We start from the raw sequence: 21,352 nt of genomic DNA, 5'->3' as shown, positions 1-21,352 counted from the left end.
TTGTGGTATCTTCAAGACCTAGAGTCTTATCTCTATTATATGGAGGCAGTATAATGTATGTGTCCTGGAGTCAGGCTGACCTGCTTTTAGATCCTAGCTCTTCACTTACTAGCCAGGTACTTTTAGACACATTGCTTATCCTGTCTGAACTTTTGTTTCTTCATCAGTAAGGTAGGGTGGTAATATTATCTATCATAGGATTATTGTGACAATTAAATGCAAAAGGATTAACACTTTTTTAAAAAGGTAATGTATTATTATATTCTTGTCAGGTGGTCTTGATGGAAAATTGCCCTATATGTGATAACACAGTATGTTTCTCTATAGGTGAAAGCAACAAACATAACCAATAAAGCAACATTTGGTATGGAAATAAGTTGCATCAAGAAAAAGCTCGTGGGTTTCCCTGGAGGGGCAGTGGTTGAGAGTCCACCTGCCGATGCAGGGGACACGGGTTCGTGCCCCGGTCCGGGAAGATCCCACATGCCGCGGAGCGGCTGGGCCCGTGAGCCATGGCCGCTGGGCCTGCGCGTCCGGAGCCTGTGCTGCACAACGGGAGAGGCCACAGCAGTAAGAGGCCCGCGTACCGCAAAAAATAAAAAAAGAAAAAGCTCATAAAGCTAAGTAGTTTTCATTGAATATTTTGCTTCTGAGCAGTGTGCAAGCATATCTACATCATTGCTGGAGGGCGTGTGTTTTTCCATTAGGTTAGTGGAATTCAATTCCCAGTGCATGTAGGTGAATGGAGTGCCGTATGAGCCTGCACAACTTAAGATAAAAATGATGACAGAACTCCATCAGATTCTTAGATCCAGACTTCTTTGCCTCTCGGATGCCAGGTACATTACTGGTCTTGGCCCTTATTACATTTTGATTTGTTCCTCTTGTCCTGACCTCAACTTCATACCTATTTTCATTCTTGCTTCTGGTCACAGTCATGGGTCTTGGCTTATTCTGTTGCTGGATACACTAGGCTCCTTTTCTGCATTTGCCTTCCTTTTCACACTCTTAGCAAGTCCCCTTGTGTAGTTTTCAAATTCACAGGGTGGCAGAAGGAGCAGGTGGCCAACGGAACACCGGGAAGGTGGAATGGGGGGCTGAGGAAAAGAGGGAGAGCCTTGTAACCAGTGCCCACTCATCACCCGTGGTTCTCAGCTCTTCAGCAAAAGCTTTGGGGAAACAGAGGAGCCGTGGACTTCCTGTAATCCTAAAAAAGAACGTGTTTTTTTCTTTTTCACTCCTAACTTAAACTAGATTGTGTCTCAACTCTGATCTGTCCATTGGTTGGCATCACTCACCTTCAAATATCTGTAAGAAAGAAGGCATTTTGGGGAAAGATTTCAATCTCTTTATAGTGAACATAATTAGGGGGAAGTCATAGAAGCAGTGGAGGTCAGTGGCTGCACCAGGATGAAAATTGTTTTGTTTTAAGGGTGATGTCATCTCTGAGCAAAGTGAAATGAGCCAGGAGACAAATGAGAATGTAGACAGGTGTGCCCAATTCCTTTTAAAGCCCCAGAAACCCATTCAGCCTTACATCTGCTCGACTCTGGATGATTTTCAGGAAGAGAGAGACTATTTGGCAAACTCCATCTTCCCTCAGCTGAGCGAATTCTGCAGTTCCCGGGGTGCGTGTTTCAAAGCTGTGGACCTGAGGTGGTCAGCGTTGAAGGCCCAGGTGCCCTTACCCTTCAATCTATTTAGACAACATTTTTGTCTCCACTAGCAACATCTGAAGCTCTGTCTGGACTGCGTGAACAGCTGCTTTCCCTTTTTTATCTGCTTGCTGGGTCAGACATACGGGGACTTTCTCCCTGACTACTCACCTGTCATGTTCTCCAAGGCAACGGACTTGTCAAGTTTATCCATAATGGAACAGAATCTCTATGTTGCTGCAAAAAACTGTTACCCTTGGGTCCTGGAGAATCCCAACCGCAGTCCGACTGAGTTAGAGATCATCCAAGCAGCATTTCTGAATGAGTCTCAATTTCAGTATTTTTACTTTAGGACGGGAACCATGCTGCTGAAGCCTATGGACGAGGAAAAGGAGGAGATGCTGTCCGCAGGTTTTCTGATCAACAATGAGGAAAAATTAAAGATTGGAAAGCTTAAGGCCAAGATTATTAGCAAAGGACTACCTGTCAGGTTGTACAGAGATCTCCATGAGCTGGGTGAGCCTGGTTCTCAAGGACTGGTTGGTTGTGATAGAGAAACTTTACCCACTTTAATCATGGAAAATATAGGTTAGTAAATATGGAGATAGCTAAGTCTGTTGTCATAGGTCCATGTGTTTTGTATGTCTTCCTTGTGAAAGGAATTTTTAAATGGTTGAAAATATTCCTTGAGCATTTAAAGTTATTACCATATTCCTGTAACATGCATTTCTTCATTTGAAGAGTTTTGAAACTGAGAACAAATAGTGGGTCATGGAAGAGGATTTAGGAAGTCAAGGAGCTCAGAGAAGACCTAAAATATCTGGCAGTTAACATGTAGATATAGAGCAGAGGTTCTCAACCAGGGCTGATTTTGCCCCCAAGGGATTTTTGGCTACATCTTTGGTGTCACATTTTTGGTGTCACAGTTGGGGGTGTACTACTGGCATCTAACAGGTGGAGGTCAGGGACACTGCTAAACATCCTACAGTGCACAGGACTGCCCCTCATAATAAAGAATTTTCCAACCCAAAATGTCAACAATGCCAAGGTTGAGAAATCCTGATCTAAAGAGGAGAGAACTTTTATTAATTGTCATGTGCTTTTTGCACGTTATCGAATTTAATCTTCAAGGTTTAGCCCTGCAAGGTAGGTGCTCTAATTCCTGTTTTACAGATGAGCAAATGAAAGCTGCTGTGTAGCAGTTAAGTGACTTACCTAATGTCACTTCACCAGTGAGGGATCATTCTAGGATTTGAACCCAAGTCCTTTTGACTCCAAAATCCATGCTCGTTTACCTTCACACTTACTACTCAGAGAGTAAGTGATCCGTGCACCAGTAGCCTCGGCATCACCTAGGAACTTGCTAGAAATGCATTCTGGGTCTATTGAATTCGAATTTGCATTTTAATAAAGATGACCAAGTGAGTTGCAGGCACATTAAAGTTTGAGAAGCACTGCCTGGCATCCTGTTGCCTCTGAATGAAATGGTTACATTTATTCTGAAAATACTGTGTCATGGACATGTACAGATTAAAAAGGGAGGAACAACATCAGAGCAGGGCAGAGATTCTTCACCTAGACAGACTTTGGGAGGGATCTGTGATGCCCTAAATCTATATGAAAAAGAGAATGTTTATATGCAGATGTGTGTTTTGGGCGGTAGGAAGTTGGCCTGTGTCTTTGATCAGATTCTCAAAAGGTTTAATGACCCAAAAAAGATTGTGAGTTACTGTTGTAAGGGCCCAATTAATGTGGGAGTGCAAAATGCAGGTAGTGCATTCTCAAATGCTTTCAGGGACCAGGCAGGCATAGGCCTTCTAATATGATAGGGGGGCAGATGGATCTGTAGTCAACTGCATGGAAGGGCGTTGACCCAGCTAAAGTCATTCACATCCATTGTTGGGGGTGGGGCACGAAATCCCACCTGTGCTGGTCAAACAAAACTCTGCCTACAAGCCAAATTATTTTGGAGTCCTAGAAAAGAATATTGTATCAATTGTTACTCTTTGGGTTGAAAGTGACTCGGACTGGCTCCAACAGACAGGGAATTTTAGTTTATATAACTTTAAAGCCCAGGATTGGGTCTGTGTTCAGCTCAGGCTTCGTCCACTGGCTCAAATGAGGTTACCAGGCCCTGGTTTCTCACTATTTCTCTGCATGGCTCTGCTGTCCTGTGTTGCCTCAACTCCTTGGCGCCTCCATAATGGAGGGAAGGTGGCTGTAGCAGCTCCAGGTTCAGGTCCAGCAGGAATGGCTCAAAGTCCTAGGATTAAGTCTTTCTGTCTCTGATTAGCCGGACTTGGACTATATGTTTGTATCTGACTCTGTCACTGGTGCCAAGAGAATGTGATGCTCTGATTGGCTAAACTTGGGTCATATGCCACGTCTGGAGCTGGAGGGAGTCAGACCCACTACAATAACATGAAGTGAGAGTTGGGACAAGGTGGGACCCCAAATGATAATCTGGGGCTGTTACTGGAATTAGGGTAGGGTGAATAGAAGTTGGGCAGCCCCAAAATATCCTGAATATTTACTACGAGCTCGGAGTTTTAGAATGTCCAACAACAGAAATGCTCTCAGATCCAAGATTTTTTAGTTCCTAGTTCTGTGACTTTGAGAAAATGATGTAATATTGGTAAGCCTTGGTTTCTTCTATTTACTGAGTTAGCATTAACGACCTTGAACTCAAGGTAATGTGTATAATAATGTGTGTAAAATACCTAAAAACAGTGCCTGACACATATTAGGCTAATGAGAATGAATCATAAAAAATGAGTCCTGGGCTTCCCTGGTGGCGCAGTGGTTGGGAGTCTGCCTGCCGATGCGGGGGGCACGGGTTCGTGCCCCGGTCCGGGAGGATCCCACGTGCCGCAGAGCGGCTGGGCCCGTGAGCCATGGCCGCTGAGCCTGCGCTTCCGGAGCTTGTGCTCCGCAGCGGGAGAGGCCACGGCAGTGAGAGGCCCGCGTACCGCAAAAAAAAAAAAAAAAAAAAGAAAAGAGTCCTGGAAGAATATAGTATATATTTGGCTAAGGCCTGAAGTATGGTTAATGGTGGTATTCTTTGACTAGTCTCAATCTGAACTGCATTCATTCATATTTACTAACATGTTCAAGAACCAAGCCTTTCTGTATATTTGGGTTAGAGACAGATTATTTCTCCATAGTATTCTCCTTAGTCTTTGATTTTGGTTATTATTGAAATATTAGCTTGTTTTAGACTTTAGTTTTGAATATGTAATATATGGACTACATGTCTGCAGTAGAAGGTACAGAATGGATGGATTATTACAAAATCTTCAGAAAAAAGGCTAAATTACTTTTCTTTTGGATCTTCGATACCCTTTAATCACCCAGATAGTTCCAGAATCTCACAGCTTGCGGAGCACAGGCTCTGGATGCGCAGGCTCAGCGGCCGTGGCTCACGGGCCCAGTCGCTCCGCGGCATGTAGGATCCTCCTGGACCGGGGCACGAACCCGTGTCCCCTGCATCAGCAGGCGGACTCTCAACCACTGCACCACCAGGGAAGCCCTCAGTTCATACCCTTGACCTTCAGAAGCACTCTGAGGTCCTTGGAGATGCCTGAGACTAGTGGGTGAGGTTCAGGGTGAGCTAAAGAGATCCATTAGACTGTGGGATCATTTCCAATTCTGTCTAAGATCTTGAAATTTGAATCTAACCTTGGCCAAACTGTTGGTCCTCTAGGTTATTCTGGCCCTAACCTGAGCCACAAGGCAGCCCAGTTAACTATGGGGGTATAAGATAGCTTGAGACCTTACCAGATTAAACTACCTGATGTTCATTTTCCTGCCTCACTGCATGTAAAAAAAAAACCCCACCCAAACTCTGGGAGATGTAGGTGTCTCCAGAGACAGGAGGACATTTTGGCAGTCCAGAACACCTTGACTTTAATTAGGCAATGAGTTTAGAAACACAGTGCCTTGAAACTAGAAGGAGTCTCAGAGATCCAGTTGTCTGGCCCTGCCACTTATTTTACCTGGGAATTTAAGGGACTTGCCCAGTGGCAGAGTTGCAGCTGTACCCATGGTTGTCATTGGGCATCTTATCTTAAAAATACACTCCACTCCCTCAACCATTGCCATGGATAGAAACATACACATATGCCACGAGATTGAATTAGGTAACTTCATATTTAGCTAACAGTCTAAAAATACAAGATGATATATGTAGCAAATCCAATTTTTTTTTTTTTTGCCTTGGTCATTCTGAGGTCATGAAATAACTTGGAATCCTACATAGGATTTCATGTACAAATAGCATTAAGATTAAATTGCTTGCCTATAGCTTCCTTTCATTAGAATGTAGAATGGGCTATGAAATTTGGTGCTAACATAAAAAGAAGGTGGTATAGACACAGAAGGGGAGATACTTTCCTTGGTATTCATAATAACCATGGGTAATGGAAAACGCAAATCTATAAATCTAAGGTATCAAAACATATCTTTTTGTGTCTAAAGACTTCAAGCACAACTTTGAACGTTTCTGTCACGAAGAGTTCACTGAGAAGTGCAAGGAAGTGTTTGTTATTTCCAAGGAGTCAAATAGAACCTTTGAAATCTTGGAAAGATTTGCCTTAAAGGATGTGGAATTTGATTTTAATAATGCCGCAGCAGGCCCCAGCCTATCTATTCTCAGGTAAGATGTCAAGAAATCCCAAGCAAAGCAGCCTGACTTCAGTGAATATGATCCCCCAAATTGGGAATTTCTTCCCTCACTTCCCCCTTTCTATGTCCATCCTTGCCTGCAAGAGAGGCTCCCTAAAAGTCACCCCCAGGTTAGAATCTCCTTATCAGATATCACTCTGCAACTGCCAAGTTACTTCCCTTCAGTTTCCTTAAAAGATTATAAATGCTGGAGGGCAGAGAGCTTGCCTTCTTTTTTAATCCCATAGATCAAAGTTGGTCTAAGTCATTCCTGTCAGTGATGGAATGATTTTAAGGAGAAGAAGCTGGATTAGGAAATATGAATAATGCATCCGTACAGTATTGTGTAATTTACAAAGAGCTTCCACATACATCATCAGCTCATTATTAATTACATTAAGATATTCAGCCAATACTTGTTAATTGCCGACTATGGGCCATAGCATTATTTGCGTTTGTGAGAATCGAGTTATCTTACCCAAAGTTTGCACTCCTTCACTGTTTTATCCAGTGTCGTCTGCATTAAAACCCCCATATCTTTTCCCACGCCGGGTGCTGACATGCTCTGTTCACCACCCACAGGCATGAAGAGACTGGGGCGTGAGGAAGGAATTGGGTTTGTCTGTGGTGTCCTTTCCAGTCTCAACCCTAGAAATAGGGAGGTTCTTGGGATCATTTTATTTTCTTCCATCCTCATCCTCCAGTTCTTATTACAGATCTCATTTATTCTGTGAGAGTTTGGGGATTTGAAATAAACTCACAGTGGCTAGGGTGGCTCAAGGTTTGCTCCACCATGTCTGCCACGGTCTCAGCACCCACTATGATGTGCAGAGCTACGAACATTCTTGTGGTTCTGGGAACCCATGCAAGAGGAAGACAATTTAATTGGTTAAAACAACATGGCGCTCAGTCAAGGTTTTTGAAACTATAAGAGTATGAAATATATGTCATCTGTTAAAAATCTTAGGTTTGAATAGGCAAGTCCATAGAGACAGAAAGTAGGTTAGTGGCTGTCAGGGGATGAGAGTAGAGGGGAACCGGGACATGACCCCTAATGGGTCTGGAGTTTCTTTCTGGGGTCCTGAAAATGGTCTGGAATTAGATAGTGAAGATATTTACTATATACTAAGTAAACTAAAACCGACTGTATACTTTAAAATGGTGGATTTTATATATATGAATTATATATATGAATTATATATGAATTATATATAAAATATATATAATATATATATGAATTATATATATTATATATATATTATATATATATGAATTATAGATATAGGAATTATATCTCACTTAGGTTATAATTTTAAGTATTTCAGAGTGGATGAGACATTTAATAAATTTTATTGCAATTACACAACTCCAGTTGTGCCCAATCAAAACACAGCAATTAAATAAGTCCTTTGAGATTAGCTGTGTGGAAGCAGGGCTTTGCCATTTGGAAACAACACTTTGTATTGTAAGTTCCTGAATAGTGTGTGCAGCTAACAGGAAAGGGTGTTCTTTTGGAGTTTCAAAGCATTTTCTTAATAACCAACCATCTAGAGCAATAGCGTTCTCTTTTTTTTCTCTTTTGAAGGGAGCCACAGTTTGCTTTGCAATGTTTTCATTTTCTATTTGTTCTTGAGAAGAAATCATTAAGACCCTAGCTTATTTATGGGGGTATATTATATTTGTATTTTTCCTTCATTGGTTTTTACCTGCTAAGTGCCCAAACATGTTCTAGACACAGGGGATACAGCGGTGAACAAAAGACAAACATCCTTGCCTCCATGGAGCTTGTATTATGGAGACACGCAACAGACATGATACATATGGAAAATATGTAGTAGGCTAGATGCCTGTAAGTGCTGTGGAGCAAGATGAAACCCTGAAAGGGAATAGGCCATCTGGTAGGAGAGAAGGTGGCATTTGGGTAACTGCTAGAAGCAGGTGAGGGAACAGGCTTTGCCAATATGAGTTGGAAGAGTATTCCAGACAGAGGGAACAGCAAACACAGAGGTCCTGAGGCTGGAGGAACGGCAGGGAGGCCAGACAGCTGGAAGGAAGTCAGAGCTGTAGGGAGGGTGATGGGGTGAGGTTGGAGATGTAAGGGATGAGAGGAGGGTCTTGTCTGTTCTCATGCATCATCGTAAGGACTTAGACTTTTACTTCTTTTGAGCAGGGCAATGACCTGTATGACATTTGATAAGTTCACTCTGGTGGCTTGGCTGACGAGAGACTGAAAGCGGGCAAAGGTGAAAGTGGGGCATCAAATCCAATCCAATCCTGCCATTCAAATTTGATGGTGAGATGACTAAAGCAATAAGGCATTGATTCCTAACTCATAGTCATGGAGGTGGAATTCTTATGGAGTAACTACTATGTAATGATCCTGCTATAGGTTTTCTATTTCAATAGGTTTTCAGACTGATCCTCTTGCTTTGCTGAACCTGAGTGTCAGGTTTGTTTATTTTATTTCATTCACTCAGTCAACAATTTATGATCAGGTACCGTGCCAGTCACTAACTATCCAGTAGTGAGTTAGGTAAGCCTGGTAAGTGCCCACGTGGAACTTACATCAATGAAAAATCACTAGACACATATTTATTAAATTACGTGAGGAACAGGGCTGGAGTCTTTATGCAGTGATACTCGTGGACCTGGGACTCCTCTGCATTTCCAGAAGCTTTTCACTGAAAAAATTTAAGCAACAGGACAAGCAGGGCCGGCTGGCTCCAGCATCATTTAGCATCACTGCCTCAGCTACGAAGCTGGCTTTTCCCCCGGGGAGGTAGACGTGGGCAGGGGAGTAGGAGCGGCTGCTGAGAGCACAGCTGGGCCTGGGAGGTCACGAGCAGATTCAGCTTCTTTGCAGAGAGCATTTTCCTGTGCCCACCTCAGCTGTCCACAGCTGCAGCTCCTGCGTAGGCTGTGAGCCTGGGCGCCTCCCTAGTGGCGCCTCCCTAGTGGGGATGCCCCTGGGTGAAGCTGACATTTCTGCTCCCCACCCACACCCTCGCTGGCCAGGATAAAGGGATCTAGCAGAGGAGAACTGCCCGCCCACCCGTATCCAGCTCTCCCAACCCAAGTGCCCTTGCCTGCCCTGCAGCTGACATCCCCTCCGTGACAGGCTTCACAGAAGGTCGAAGTAGAGCCACCGCTTTTCCTGCTTACGTGTTTCCTTGCCCTGTTCCTCCGGACCCTGGTGGCAGCCCTGACTAACAAGGAGTTCCATTTATTTATTTATTTATTTTAATAAATTTATTTATTTATCTTTGGCTGTGTTGGGTCTTTGTTGCTGTGCACGGGCTTCCTCTGGTTGCATCGAGCGGGGGCTACTCTTCGTTGCGGTGCGCGGGCTTCTCATTGCGGTGGCTTCTCTCGTTGTGGAGCACAGGCTCTAGGCACGTGGGCTTCAGTAGTTGTGGCATGTGGGCTTCAGTAGTTGCAGCACGTGGGCTCTAGAGTGCGGGCTCAGTAGCTGTGGCACACGCTCCGCGGCATGTGGGATCCTCCCGGACCAGGGCTCGAACCCATGTCCCCTGCATTAGGAGACGGATTCTTAACCACTGCGCCACCAGGGAAGTACCGGAGTTCCATTTATTAAAGGCTTTTCAAGTGCCAGGTGCTGTGGCTAAGGGCTTCATCAGCATCTCTCTCTCGTTTTTTTTTTTTTTACTTTTTATTTTTGGCTGCATTGGGTCTTCGTTGCTGCACGCGGGCTTTCTCTAGTTGTGTTGAGTGGGGACTACTCTTCGTTGCGGTGCGCGGGCTTCTTGTTGTGGTGGCTTCTCTTGTTGCGGAGCGCAGGCTCTAGGCGCGCGGGCTTCAGTAGTTGTAGCACGTGGGCTCAGTAGTTGTGGCTCACCGGCTCTAGAGCGTAGGCTCAGTAGTTGTGGCACATGGGCTTAGCTACTCCACGGCATGTAGGATCTTCCTGGACCAGGGCTCGAACCCGTGTCCCCTGCATTGGCAGGCAGATTCTTAACCACTGTGCCACCAGGGAAGCCCCCAAGAGGTCTTTCTTGATATAATAGTACAGTTACGCTTCTATGAAATACAGTTACCCTCTCCACTTGTACACAATAGATTAAAAATGCTTGCTACATACAGTGCATAGACAGTTCAATAATTAGAACCAACTCAACTGTGTTTGAAATAAAATAGCTTATTTAGTCATTTAAAGTAAAATAACTATACATATGAAAATAAAGATATGTAAATGTTAGGATCTACAAGCCTGTAAAAATAAAATCATTATTCTGCATTATACAAAACAGTGCAAGAAAAATTCTAAATAAGCTTTTGGAGCACAAATTATAAATTTTCCATTTTAACTTATCATGCAGACATAGCATTTCAAACCATGTTATAGTCTATAGCCAGGTTCTGAATTTTTAAGAGGAAAAAATGCTAGTCAGTAAATTTTACTGTATGATTAATTGTCACATACCATAAAATATTGACATCTCATTTAATGCTCTCAGTAAGCCCTTGACAGCATTATCGTCCCAGATAAAGAGATGGGACGGATGGCTGGGTCACACAGCTACACGTGGGCAGAGCAGGGAGTTCAAACTCCGGTCTTTGTTGTGTTCAAAGCCCCGACTCCTCATTACTGCACTGTCTTGCCCCTTTGAGCCAACAGAGGGACATTTCTCTCTTTTGGATGATTTCCATCGGGGTCCTCTGCCAGCATCGATTATCAGGAGAGTCTGCAGGGAGGTCATTGATGTGGAACGGGTGGAAATACTAGCAGGAATCCTTGGCAGCCCTTGCCAGACCCTTGTGCCCTGGGCTCGGCTGACTTCTCCAGCCTTTTGCTCCAAGGGGATGGTTTCCTTGGAGCAGCCGGTCATGTCCATCCCTCTGAGTCTGCCCACTCAGTTCCCTTCTCCTGGAATGCCCTCCCCTTTCCTCAGGTCAGGGAAATCCTTCTCATCTCTTAACAGCCCTATTTAAAGGTCACCCTCTCTAGAAGGGGGGCTGATGGGTGCCTCTCTCCCTCACCCCTAACTTTGATCAGGTGGCAAGGATAGCCCCAGTCCCAGTGTATTCTAGTTTATGTGGATGTCTCCCTGCAAATACTGTCAGCTTGCCTTTCTGGGCCCTCGGGTGACTCACACCTGGTCCTGTCATTCTACGTTTTATAGTCTCCCTCTATAGTCCTGTGCGTTCAGGGACCGTGTCTATTTTATTGGCTATTGTCATACTCAGTGCCTGGCACAGACAGAGCCTGACACATAGAAGGTTCTCAATAAATCCATATTGAATAATGAGAGACCGTAGGACAACACTGCCCAAAAGAGAAAAAGTTAGTCAATCACTAAGCCACTTTGTTACTAAGTATCATGGAATTGCATCAATTAACTTTTTGTCTTTCCCCATTAATTTAGCTATCCCAACTGGGTGTGTAAACAGTTAAGCTGTTACCATTTAAATTAGGCAACAGGCTGTTGTCATTTAGTAGAGAGAGTTTGGTTCTGCCAGAATAAAGAGAAATGTTGAGGATCATTTTCCAATACTAGTGATGCTGACTTTGTCTTCAACATCATTTTGAGGAGAAATCATTCTAACCACCCAAAATGTGATTTTAAAAACACCGAACATATGTTTTCCTTCGTGTACGAGGATAGAAATCCACAAGAATCATCCTTGAATACTTTTTTCTTAGAATTTTTTTTGCTGATTATTATTAGTGAAATGACATTTTATGATTGTCAGGCTGTGTATGTTTTTTCAGGTTCGTTCACCTCCGTTTTGTTATTTAACCTCTACACCGGTTTTGTGAGACAGACAGTCCACACCTCCCACCTGTGATTGCGCGAGAAATGTTGACCCACACAGCTTGCAAACTCAGATGGAGTCGTCTTTACGTAATTCCTTGTTGTTTGGAGAAAAGCTATTAGAAGAATAAGTGCTTTAAAGGCTGCTGATCATCTGTGTGTCCAAGTCCCTTCACCTCTAGGCCAGGGTGTCCTCATCTGCGACATGAGGGGTTTAGATGAGACTAGAGGATCTGCAAGAACCCCTTTTGTTCTAAAATTCTGTCATCGAAGGCCTGACATCTCAACATTGCCCACATTTGAAATGTTTTTTTAAACTCAAAGGATGAAGCATCAAGGTTAATTTTTCTCTTCCCATTCTTGAAAAATGTTTTTAACTGTGTGACACAAGCTGAAACTCTGCCTTTTTTGATGACTTCTCCTTTATATCTCACATTCGTATATGACTTTCAAGTCATTGATTTTGTGGTCATTTTCTGATATAAAAATATCTTTAAAAATCAATAATCCACTTATAAAATAAGTCATGGGGATGTCATGTACAGCATGGTGACTATAGTTTAGTTAACAATACTGTATTGCATTTTTGAAAGTTGCTAAAGAGTAAATCTCGAAAGTTCTCATCACTAGAAAAAACGTTTATAACTCTGTATGGTGACGGATGGTAGCTAGACTTACTGTGGTGATCTTTTCCCAATGAATACAAATATTGAATCATTATGTTGTGCATAATGAGGTGCATAATGATACCTCAATTAAGGTATCAGTGCAGGGCTTCCCTGGTGGCGCAGTGGTTGAGAGTCCGCCTGCCGATGCAGGGGACACGGGTTCGTGCCCTGGTCCGGGAAGATCCCACATGCCGCGGAGCGGCTGGGCCCGTGAGCCATGGCCGCTGGGCCTGTGCATCCAGAGCCTGTGCTCCGCAACAGGAGAGGCCACAACAGTGAGAGGCCCGCGTACCGCAAAAAAAAAAAAATATCAGTGCAACTCTCTACTGTAATACAATGGACAAAGACAGAGAAAGTAATTTATTATAAAATAATATGTATTTCAACACGTAAACGCGCAGACATGATTCCAACAGAAGACACAGTGGAGTAGGCTGGTGCCTGCCTCTGTATGGGAAACGACCCTGAAAGCAATGGCTATGGTCTAGACTGACGTGGGTGTGCCGTATTCAAGGCACAAACATCGTGAGCAGTATTCTCTCAGGGTGTGATTTTCTGAAATGGTGAACAAATGTTGGTATCATTTCAGACAAAACAACATATAAGCTTCTATCAGTCTCACATGGTAGTTACGTTCTTAGAAAATTCAGCGTGTTTTAAACCCATACGAAAAGCACTTTGCATTTATGTGTAAAATAGAGCTGTTTCTAGGTTAGTGATTATAAAGTCCCTCCCCACACACACACCATGTGACTGTCTGACAGAACGTTTGAAAGTCAGACCCCGGGACAGAGCTTCATTGTGTGTGACTGGCTGTGTTGTGGGATGTCTAGAATCCCTGAACGCTGCTGGTGAGTACCACTGCTCTAAGTGACTTCCTGGTTTCTGAATGTTTATGGGATTTCCTACCTCCAGGCCTTCATCTCTGCCTTGTCTTGCTTGAGATACCCTTGCCCTCAACTCTACCTGTGTATTCTCTGAGGCTCATTCCCAATGTCTTCTGCATGAAGATTTTCTTTATTGTGATGGGTCTGCATCAAACTCCAGTAGCCTTCAGACTCATATTCTGCCTTAAACTGTGTCTACAGACCCCATTTCCACTTCCTTTAGCTTTTGACTTTATATTATAGATCATTTTATCTCGTCTATCTCCTACGCGTCTAGCACAGAACCTTGTACATAATAGGCAACCAATAAATATTTGTTAAACCTAATTACTCTCAATGACTCTAACAGCATCTTCATACATCTGAGAAATTTAATCCATTCCAGCTTCTCTGCATAACTTGATTTTCTAGATCCTAACATGCCTAAATTTCTTCGAAAAATATTGCTTTTGAAAATTAACAGCAAGGCAGAAGTTGTATGTAATAAAGTACTCTTAGAATATTAGGTAGTTGATTATAATTTGGGGTTGCTGCTACTATGTCACTCAATCACAGTCTGCAAGTTGGTCCTCTCAAATTACTTCCTTTATTCTTTGCTGCTTCATAACTTAATTCTCCCTGGGAATTTCCAGAATCCAAGCTCTGGAGTCCATTACTATGGGCTGAGAAATTTAGGACTGGTTGTGTTAGGTTTAAAAATGGACCAGTAAAAAAAAAAAAAAAAAAAAGGGCCAGGACCCAAGAGGCTAGGTGGTGGGTGGGAGGTGTTGTGTGTGTGCACTGCTGGACCACCAGGGTGGTGGCCGTGACCCCCTAAGCAGGCACCTGATGTTAAGGATCTGCTGGAGCTTCACAGGTCACAGAGCCTGACTTCTCCTTCTTCCCATCCAACTCTTTGTGATGATCAACATTTGCATTTTGGAAAGTGATAGTAGTGCTTTGGATCACACAGAATATTTTTTTATATAAAATCCTGAAAATACATAGGAGACATCTGGTGGTAAATTCATTACCTGTTTTGGGCTGAATATTTTGAGGCTGCTAATCACACCTATCAGTATATGTGTCAGCTGTACAGCTGTGAGTAGCACTCATTGTTCCCAACCCCTTCTGCCTCTTCATCCCATTAAAATGTTTTAGCAATGATGGAAACATTTTCAGCTGACTTGAGCACACTTCTGTGCTGTAGGTACCCAGCTTGAGACTGATATTCTCAATGAAGATGCAGATATCTTGGTCTTTTCACTTCTTGTAGAAGTGTGCATTGCTTCCGTCAGCGTAAAGCCATGTATACTTGTACTAGATGGAATCAAAGAATTGGTTGGCATTTATGGGATTTCAGGAGAGAAGGTAATCTCTTTTTAAAATAATACCTATTTTATTACTATTTAATAAAAAGATTTATTACTATTACTACTAAATTATTACTAAAATAGATTATTACTATTTAATAAAAAGAAAACCCCTTAATTTAGAATGTACATAGCACCATTCCATTGCATTGCCTATCTGTAGTTATAGCCAGCACTAGCTACTACTAGCTACTGCTGAATATTTTATGGAACAAATACTTATATAACACTTACAGTGGGCCAGGTACCATTCTAGGAACTTTAGAGATATTAACATTTAATTCTCACAACAACCCTGCGATAGAGAGATTGTGACCATCATCCCTGTTTGCACAGAGGGGACTGGACTTGGAGATATTAGATGACTTGTTGAAGGTCCTAAGATGATGGTGGACTTGGAATTCAGGCGTGGGCAGCCTTGTTCTAGAAGCTGGCCTTTACTCCTGCATGGTTCTGCCCCTCTACTTTATACTTTGATCAGACATTTATTGGGCCCCTACTATCGTCTTTAGGTTGTATATTTTGATCTGCCTTGTCTATACTGATTTTGCACATACCAAATCCCATTGATTGGTTGCTATCTTTAGTTTTTCTTCTGTTTGAAGTGATATTGGATCAATGGAACCTCTAATGCTTCTTAGTATCAGTCATTACTTTGTGAAGCATTTTCTCTAAAACTTCTACATGCATAATTATGAATTATGTAAGCATGTATGTTTCTCATAGGAAATATGATAAAGAAGAAGAAAATAGAAAATTAAATATACTCACAGCCTCACCACTGTTAAGCCTTTTTCCTGTGGATATCTTCATGTAAATGAAATTACACACCCTATTATGTTGTAATCTATTTTTTTTTTTTTTGCCATACGCGGGCCTCTCACTGTTGTGGCCTCTCCCATTGCGGAGCACAGGCTCTAGACGCTCAGGCCCAGCGGCCATGGCTCCCAGGCCCAGCTGCTCCGCGCTCCGCGGCATGTGGGATCTTCCCGGACCGGGGCATGAACCCATGTCCCCTGCATCGGCAGGCGGACTCTCAACCACTGCGCCACCAGGGAAGCCCTATTTTTAGTTTTTAAAGGAACCTCCATACTGTTCTCCATAGTGGCTGCACTAATTTACATTCCCACCAACAGCGTAGGAGTGTTCCTTTTTCTCCACCACCTACTCTTAAGTTTAAAAACCATCAGCAAAGTAGTTTTAAAGTTGTGACATTTTCAACTGCCTTTGACTCTTTCTGTCAGGCAAAAGACCTTTCCTGGCTGCCAGGCTTGCTGTCTCCTCATTGCAAGTTTATCATGAGCACTGTCTTCTCCAGCCTGTCCTACAAGTCACTGTGTGCCCCCCAGACGTGAGGACGGTGGAGCTCATCAGCACAGAAGATGAAGAAGCGAAACTACATATCTTTAGACAGTATCTCCCCCTTCCCAGCAAAGACCCCTTCTGACAGAACAGACACAGCTTGAGGAAAAAACCAAACCTGAGTCCTTTAAAACTCACAGTCCTGGCAAATGAACTGAAAGAATGCAGAATCTACTGAAATGAGTTTCAGTGTCTGAAGGAGTACTTGGGGGTGGTCCCCATTCAGGAGCTCTGGGAATTGGTTCTGAAATGCTGGACTGAAGACTATAGTTGGACTTTTTTTTTTTTTTAATTAATTAATTTATTTATTTTTGGCTGTATTGGGTCTTCGTTGCTGCGTGGGGGGCTTTCTCTAGTTGCAGCGAGCGGGGGCTACTCCTGCGGGTCATGGACTTCTCATTAAGGTGGTTTCTCTTGTTGCAGAGCACGGGCTATAGGTGTGAGGGCTTCAGTAGTTGACACGCGGGCTTAGTAGTTGTGGCTCGCGGGCTCTAGAGTGCAGGCTCAGTAGTTGTGGCACACAGGCTTAGTCGCTCTGCGGCATGCGGGATCCTCCCGGACCAGGGCACGAACCCGTGTCCCCTGCACCGGCAGGCAGACTCCCAACCACTGCACCACCAGGGAAGTCCCTATAGTTGGACTTTGAAACAAAAAAAAGGCAAATTCAGACACTGTGGCTTCAGGAGAAGGTAGGCGTTAGCCAATATTAACAATCTGGTACGATTCCACAGGTAGAAAGATTCCACCCAGGGAGGAGGGTCTAGGGAGAGGATTGTCAGAGAAAGTACAGGATGCCCAGATAAATTTGAATTTCAGACAACCAATAACCTTTTATTTTTTGTGGTACACGGGCCTCTCACTGTTGTGGCCTCTCCCGTTGTGGAGCACAGGCTCCGGACACGCAGGCTTAGCGGCCATGGCTCACGGGCCCAGCTGCTGCGTGGCATGTGGGATCTTCCCGGACCGGGGCATGAACCCACGTCCCCTGCATCGGCAGGCGGACTCTCAACCACTGAGTCACCAGGGAAGCCCCCAATAACTTTTTAGTATAAGTGAATCCCAGATATTGCATGGGAAATACTTATACTAAAAATTGTTTGAATTACAGATAAGTAAAATAATCTTGAGTATAAGTATATGGCCCAATATTCCGTGGGATATACTTATGCCAAAAATTGATTTATTGTTTACCTGAAATTTGGATTTAGCTGGAGGCTCTATATTTTTATTTGCTAAACCTGGCAGCCCTATCTAGGGAGGTGTGTGTATTGTAAGGAGAGATGTATTAAGTACAAATTTCAGTCACATTTCTCAGGGGTCTAAGGAATGAGCCTTTATTATTTCTGTACTTCAATTTAATCTCTCTTTTGAGCCTACAGTCCCACTGATGGCAGAAACTAGGTTAATTCAGGTTAATCTCATCAGTTTAGTTTGTTTTCAGTCAATTCAGGATTTTTTTCAGTCAAGTGAGGCTTTGTGGCCTTGCTGTGTCCCTGTTGGGTTGTGCTTAGGTCTGAGGGCCTTGGTGCTGTGTCCTTGGTTGTCATCTGTTCCTGCCGTCTTCCACCAAGGGGGTCGTGGCTCCACATGGTCCACAGACACCGACGTGCCCCCATTTTTGGCATCCTCGGGGATTCCTGTGGTCGCGTCTGTTCTTGGGTTGTTCCATCTGTGCTGCCATCTGCTGCCATGTTCCCTCATCCTCACACGCACCCCTCAGCTCCCTTCTGCACTCTTGTTGAGCCTACAGTCTTGTAGGTACTCAACATTCCCAACAGAGAATGTCACCACTCACTGCACCACTTGGAGGCCCAGGCCCTATAGGTCTCCCCCACTGTCCCCACAGCCATTTCCCCTCTCTGGTTCTTCCTGGTGGCATTGGGAAATCTGCAAAGCTGCTGCCTGCCAGGCTTCTGATGGGAAGCAGAGCTCAGGTCCTCCCTACTATCGGGTCTCAGAAGCATCCAGAGGCCAGTCTCTCCCTGCTGCAAGCTACCTTGGGTTCAGGGGAGGGCGCAGGCCCCTTCTCAGAAACCCACCTAGGCAACTTGATTGCTTTCTCTCTCTCTCTCTCTCTCTCTCTCTCTCTCTCTCTCTCTCTCTCTGTCTCTCTCTCTCTCTGTCTCTGTCTCTTTTTTAACACCTTTCTGAGTTCAGCAAAATCTCTTTTCTTCCTCTGTGGGAAAAATAATCTTTAGATCTTCCTGTAATTGTCTGAGTCTATTTTTTGTGGTTAAAAAAAAAAATTATTCCAGGAGTTGGCCAGGAATCTGTCTTTTGATATTCAACAATCAGGCTTTCGAGAGCCCAAGCTTGTTCTCGTGAGCCATTGGCTCTACCATGAGCTTCAGAAGTCTCTTGAAACCTGAGTTTTTCTCTCTTCATTTCTGCTGTAACAACCTTCTTCTAAGTGAATTAGAATGCAGCAGTGATGGGGAGGCAGGGCTGCGGAGAGAGAAGCAGAAGATGCTGGGAATGAAAGACCCGTGGTTTGGTGCTGCAGCATATCGTCCTGTCCCATTGTTTTGCTCTAGAGTTTGCATTTCTGCAAAGAAAGTGAACTTCAAGTTTACTGTGCCCTCCCCCACCTACTAGGAGGTGGAAACAAGGTCTCTGTGCCCAGGGAAGAATCATTCAGGTAGAGCCACCCACGGCTGTGCCCTTGGCTATCCCCACGTCTCCAGGATTGTGCAGGAAAGCCCGGTCCTCCTCTCCAGGCACTGCTCCTTTTCCAGGTGACTTTCTTCCTCCCATTGCTGCCCACTGACACCCACTCAGGCCCAGGGAGCTCAGCCACAGGTACGGGAAGAGCTTGGTTAAACTGGGGTAAACCTCGCAGGAAGCTTGTGCAGTTGGGTCTGAACAGCTGCCTCTGCTGAAAGATTGCAGGTATTGGGGGCTCATTCCCCAATCCTAGCATAGGAAATCAATTTTGAATGGTAGACCTTGCTGTCATTTCTCTCCGTGGTCTTAAGGATCTCTTTAGAGTTGGTTGATCCAGTGGGAAATCCAGCTACAGTGGAAAAAATCTGAGAGTCAGGTGAGTAATGAGTGGCTGGCTCATGTGTATGTGACTGTGTGGCAGGACAGCCACCATACAGAAAACCCTCTCACACCCATACGTGCAAATCTGATGTTGGAAATCTTAATAAAGACTGCTCAGCAGAAATGCTAAGTGTCATAACTGGCAGGCTTGCCAGTTTGTAACCGTAGCTGACACAGATGGAGTTGTGACAATGTAGGTGATAACTGTCAACTTAAAAAAACTGCACAACATGAGAGTTACGAGTTAAGTTTTATTTGGGGCAAAATGAGGACTATAGCCCAGGAGACAGCATTTCAGATAGCTCTGAGAAACTGCTCTGAAGAGGTGGGGGGAAGGTCAGTATATATGTGATTTTGGTGAAGGGGGAGTACATATAATCAAGCACACACACATATATATATATATATATATATATTTTTTTTAACATCTTTATTGGAGTATAATTGCTTAAAAATGGTGTGTTAGTTTCTGCTTTATAACAAAGTGACTCAGTTATACATATACATATGTTCCCATACCTCTTCCCTCTTGGGTCTCCCTCCCTCCCACCCTCCCTATCCCACCCCTCTACGTGGTCACAAAGCACCGAGCTGATCTCCCTGTGCTATGCAGCTGCTTCCCACTAGCTATCTGTTTTACGTTTGGTAGTGTATATATGTCCATGCCACTCTCTCACTTAGTCCCAGCTTCCCCCTCCCCATATCCTCAAGTCCATTCTCTAGTAGGTCTGTGTCTTTATTCCCGTCTTGCCCCTAGGTTCTTCATGACATTTTTTTTTCTTCTTCTTAGATTCCATATATATGTGTTAGCATACGGTATTTGTTTTTCTCTTTCTGACTTCACTCTGTATGACAGACTCTAGGTCCATCCACCTCACTACAAATAACTCAATTTCGTTTCTTTTTATGGCTGAGTAACATTCCATTGTATATATGTGCCACATCTTCTTCATCCATTCATGTGTCGATGGACACTTAGGTTGCTTCCATGTCCTGGCTATTGTAAATAGTGCTGCAGTAAACCTTGTGGTACATGACACTTTTTGAATTATGGTTTTCTCAGGGTACATGCCCAGTAGTCGGATTGCTGGGTCATATGGTAGTTCTATTTTTAGTTTTTTAAGGAACCTCTGTACTGTTCTGCATAGTGGCTGCGCCAATTTACATTCCCACCAACAGTGCAAGAGGGTTCCCTTTTCTCTGCACCCTTTCCAGCATTTATCGTTCGTAGATTTTTTGATGATGGCCTGAATGGCCAATTCTTATCCTGCAGCCCCCCTATGAGCAAGTGTTTTAATTAATGAGTGGCCTTCCCTATGGGACCACTGCACGGTATGAGGACTCTGCGTCCATCACTCCCGTAAATTTCTCAGTTGCCTGAGAAAGCAGTAACCGGCCAGGAGAAAACTTGTCCCTTTTCTTCAGAGCAAAGCTCTCATGTAATATCTTCACTTTTATCCTGACAAATTCTATTAAGGCAGCCGATTTGAGGAAAAGCATCAGATCAGCCTCTCAGCGGATCCACCACTCAGCACAGACCACTCAGCCTCCTACAACTGGCAAACCCTGGTATCTTTCAACCAGTGCCCCCCCCCCCCAGTATCTTTCACCTGGGTGGATATTGCCTGGAATCTTTCAACTAGCCCCCTGCCCTCCCCGCCAGTATCTTTCAACTGGGAGAGGCAGGTACCTGCTCTACACCGCCAGCTACAACTCTGGATCATCAGCCAATATGGGAGATCCGAGAACCAGGAGAGATTCACCCAAATTTGTCTGGACTCTCCGAGGCGGCGGACGGGTGCAAGGGGACTCTGCTGGTACCAAGGCTCTGGTCCCTTGCAGAGTTCAGGCAAAGGAGAGAAGTCCACTCTGGGTCCTTTCATGGTCGCCATAAAACTGTCGACTTAAAAAAACTGCACAACATGAGAGGTGCAAGTTAGGTTTTAT

The 21,352-nt window shown here is 44.0% G+C and overlaps 1 pseudogene across 1 annotated transcript in view; it reads left to right on the top strand.

The window, feature by feature from the left end:
* The first annotated feature begins 1,123 nt into the window (after positions 1–1,123).
* LOC309968958 (putative tetratricopeptide repeat protein 41) overlaps positions 1,124–21,352 on the top strand; it is a 67,722-nt pseudogene continuing 47,493 nt past the window's right edge. The window contains exons 1-6 of the transcript in view: positions 1,124–2,243; positions 6,132–6,309; positions 12,102–12,181; positions 14,836–14,996; positions 16,243–16,634; positions 21,069–21,222. The product of the transcript in view is annotated as a putative tetratricopeptide repeat protein 41 (transcript). The remainder of the gene's footprint in view (positions 2,244–6,131; positions 6,310–12,101; positions 12,182–14,835; positions 14,997–16,242; positions 16,635–21,068; positions 21,223–21,352) is intronic.

The sequence above is a fragment of the Leucopleurus acutus genome (genome assembly GCF_964270905.1).
Source record: "Leucopleurus acutus genome assembly, chromosome: 11".
NCBI classification, from domain to species: domain Eukaryota; kingdom Metazoa; phylum Chordata; class Mammalia; order Artiodactyla; family Delphinidae; genus Leucopleurus; species Leucopleurus acutus.
Note: the sequence above shows the minus strand (reverse complement) of the source record. Positions and strands in the feature narration are given on the sequence as shown.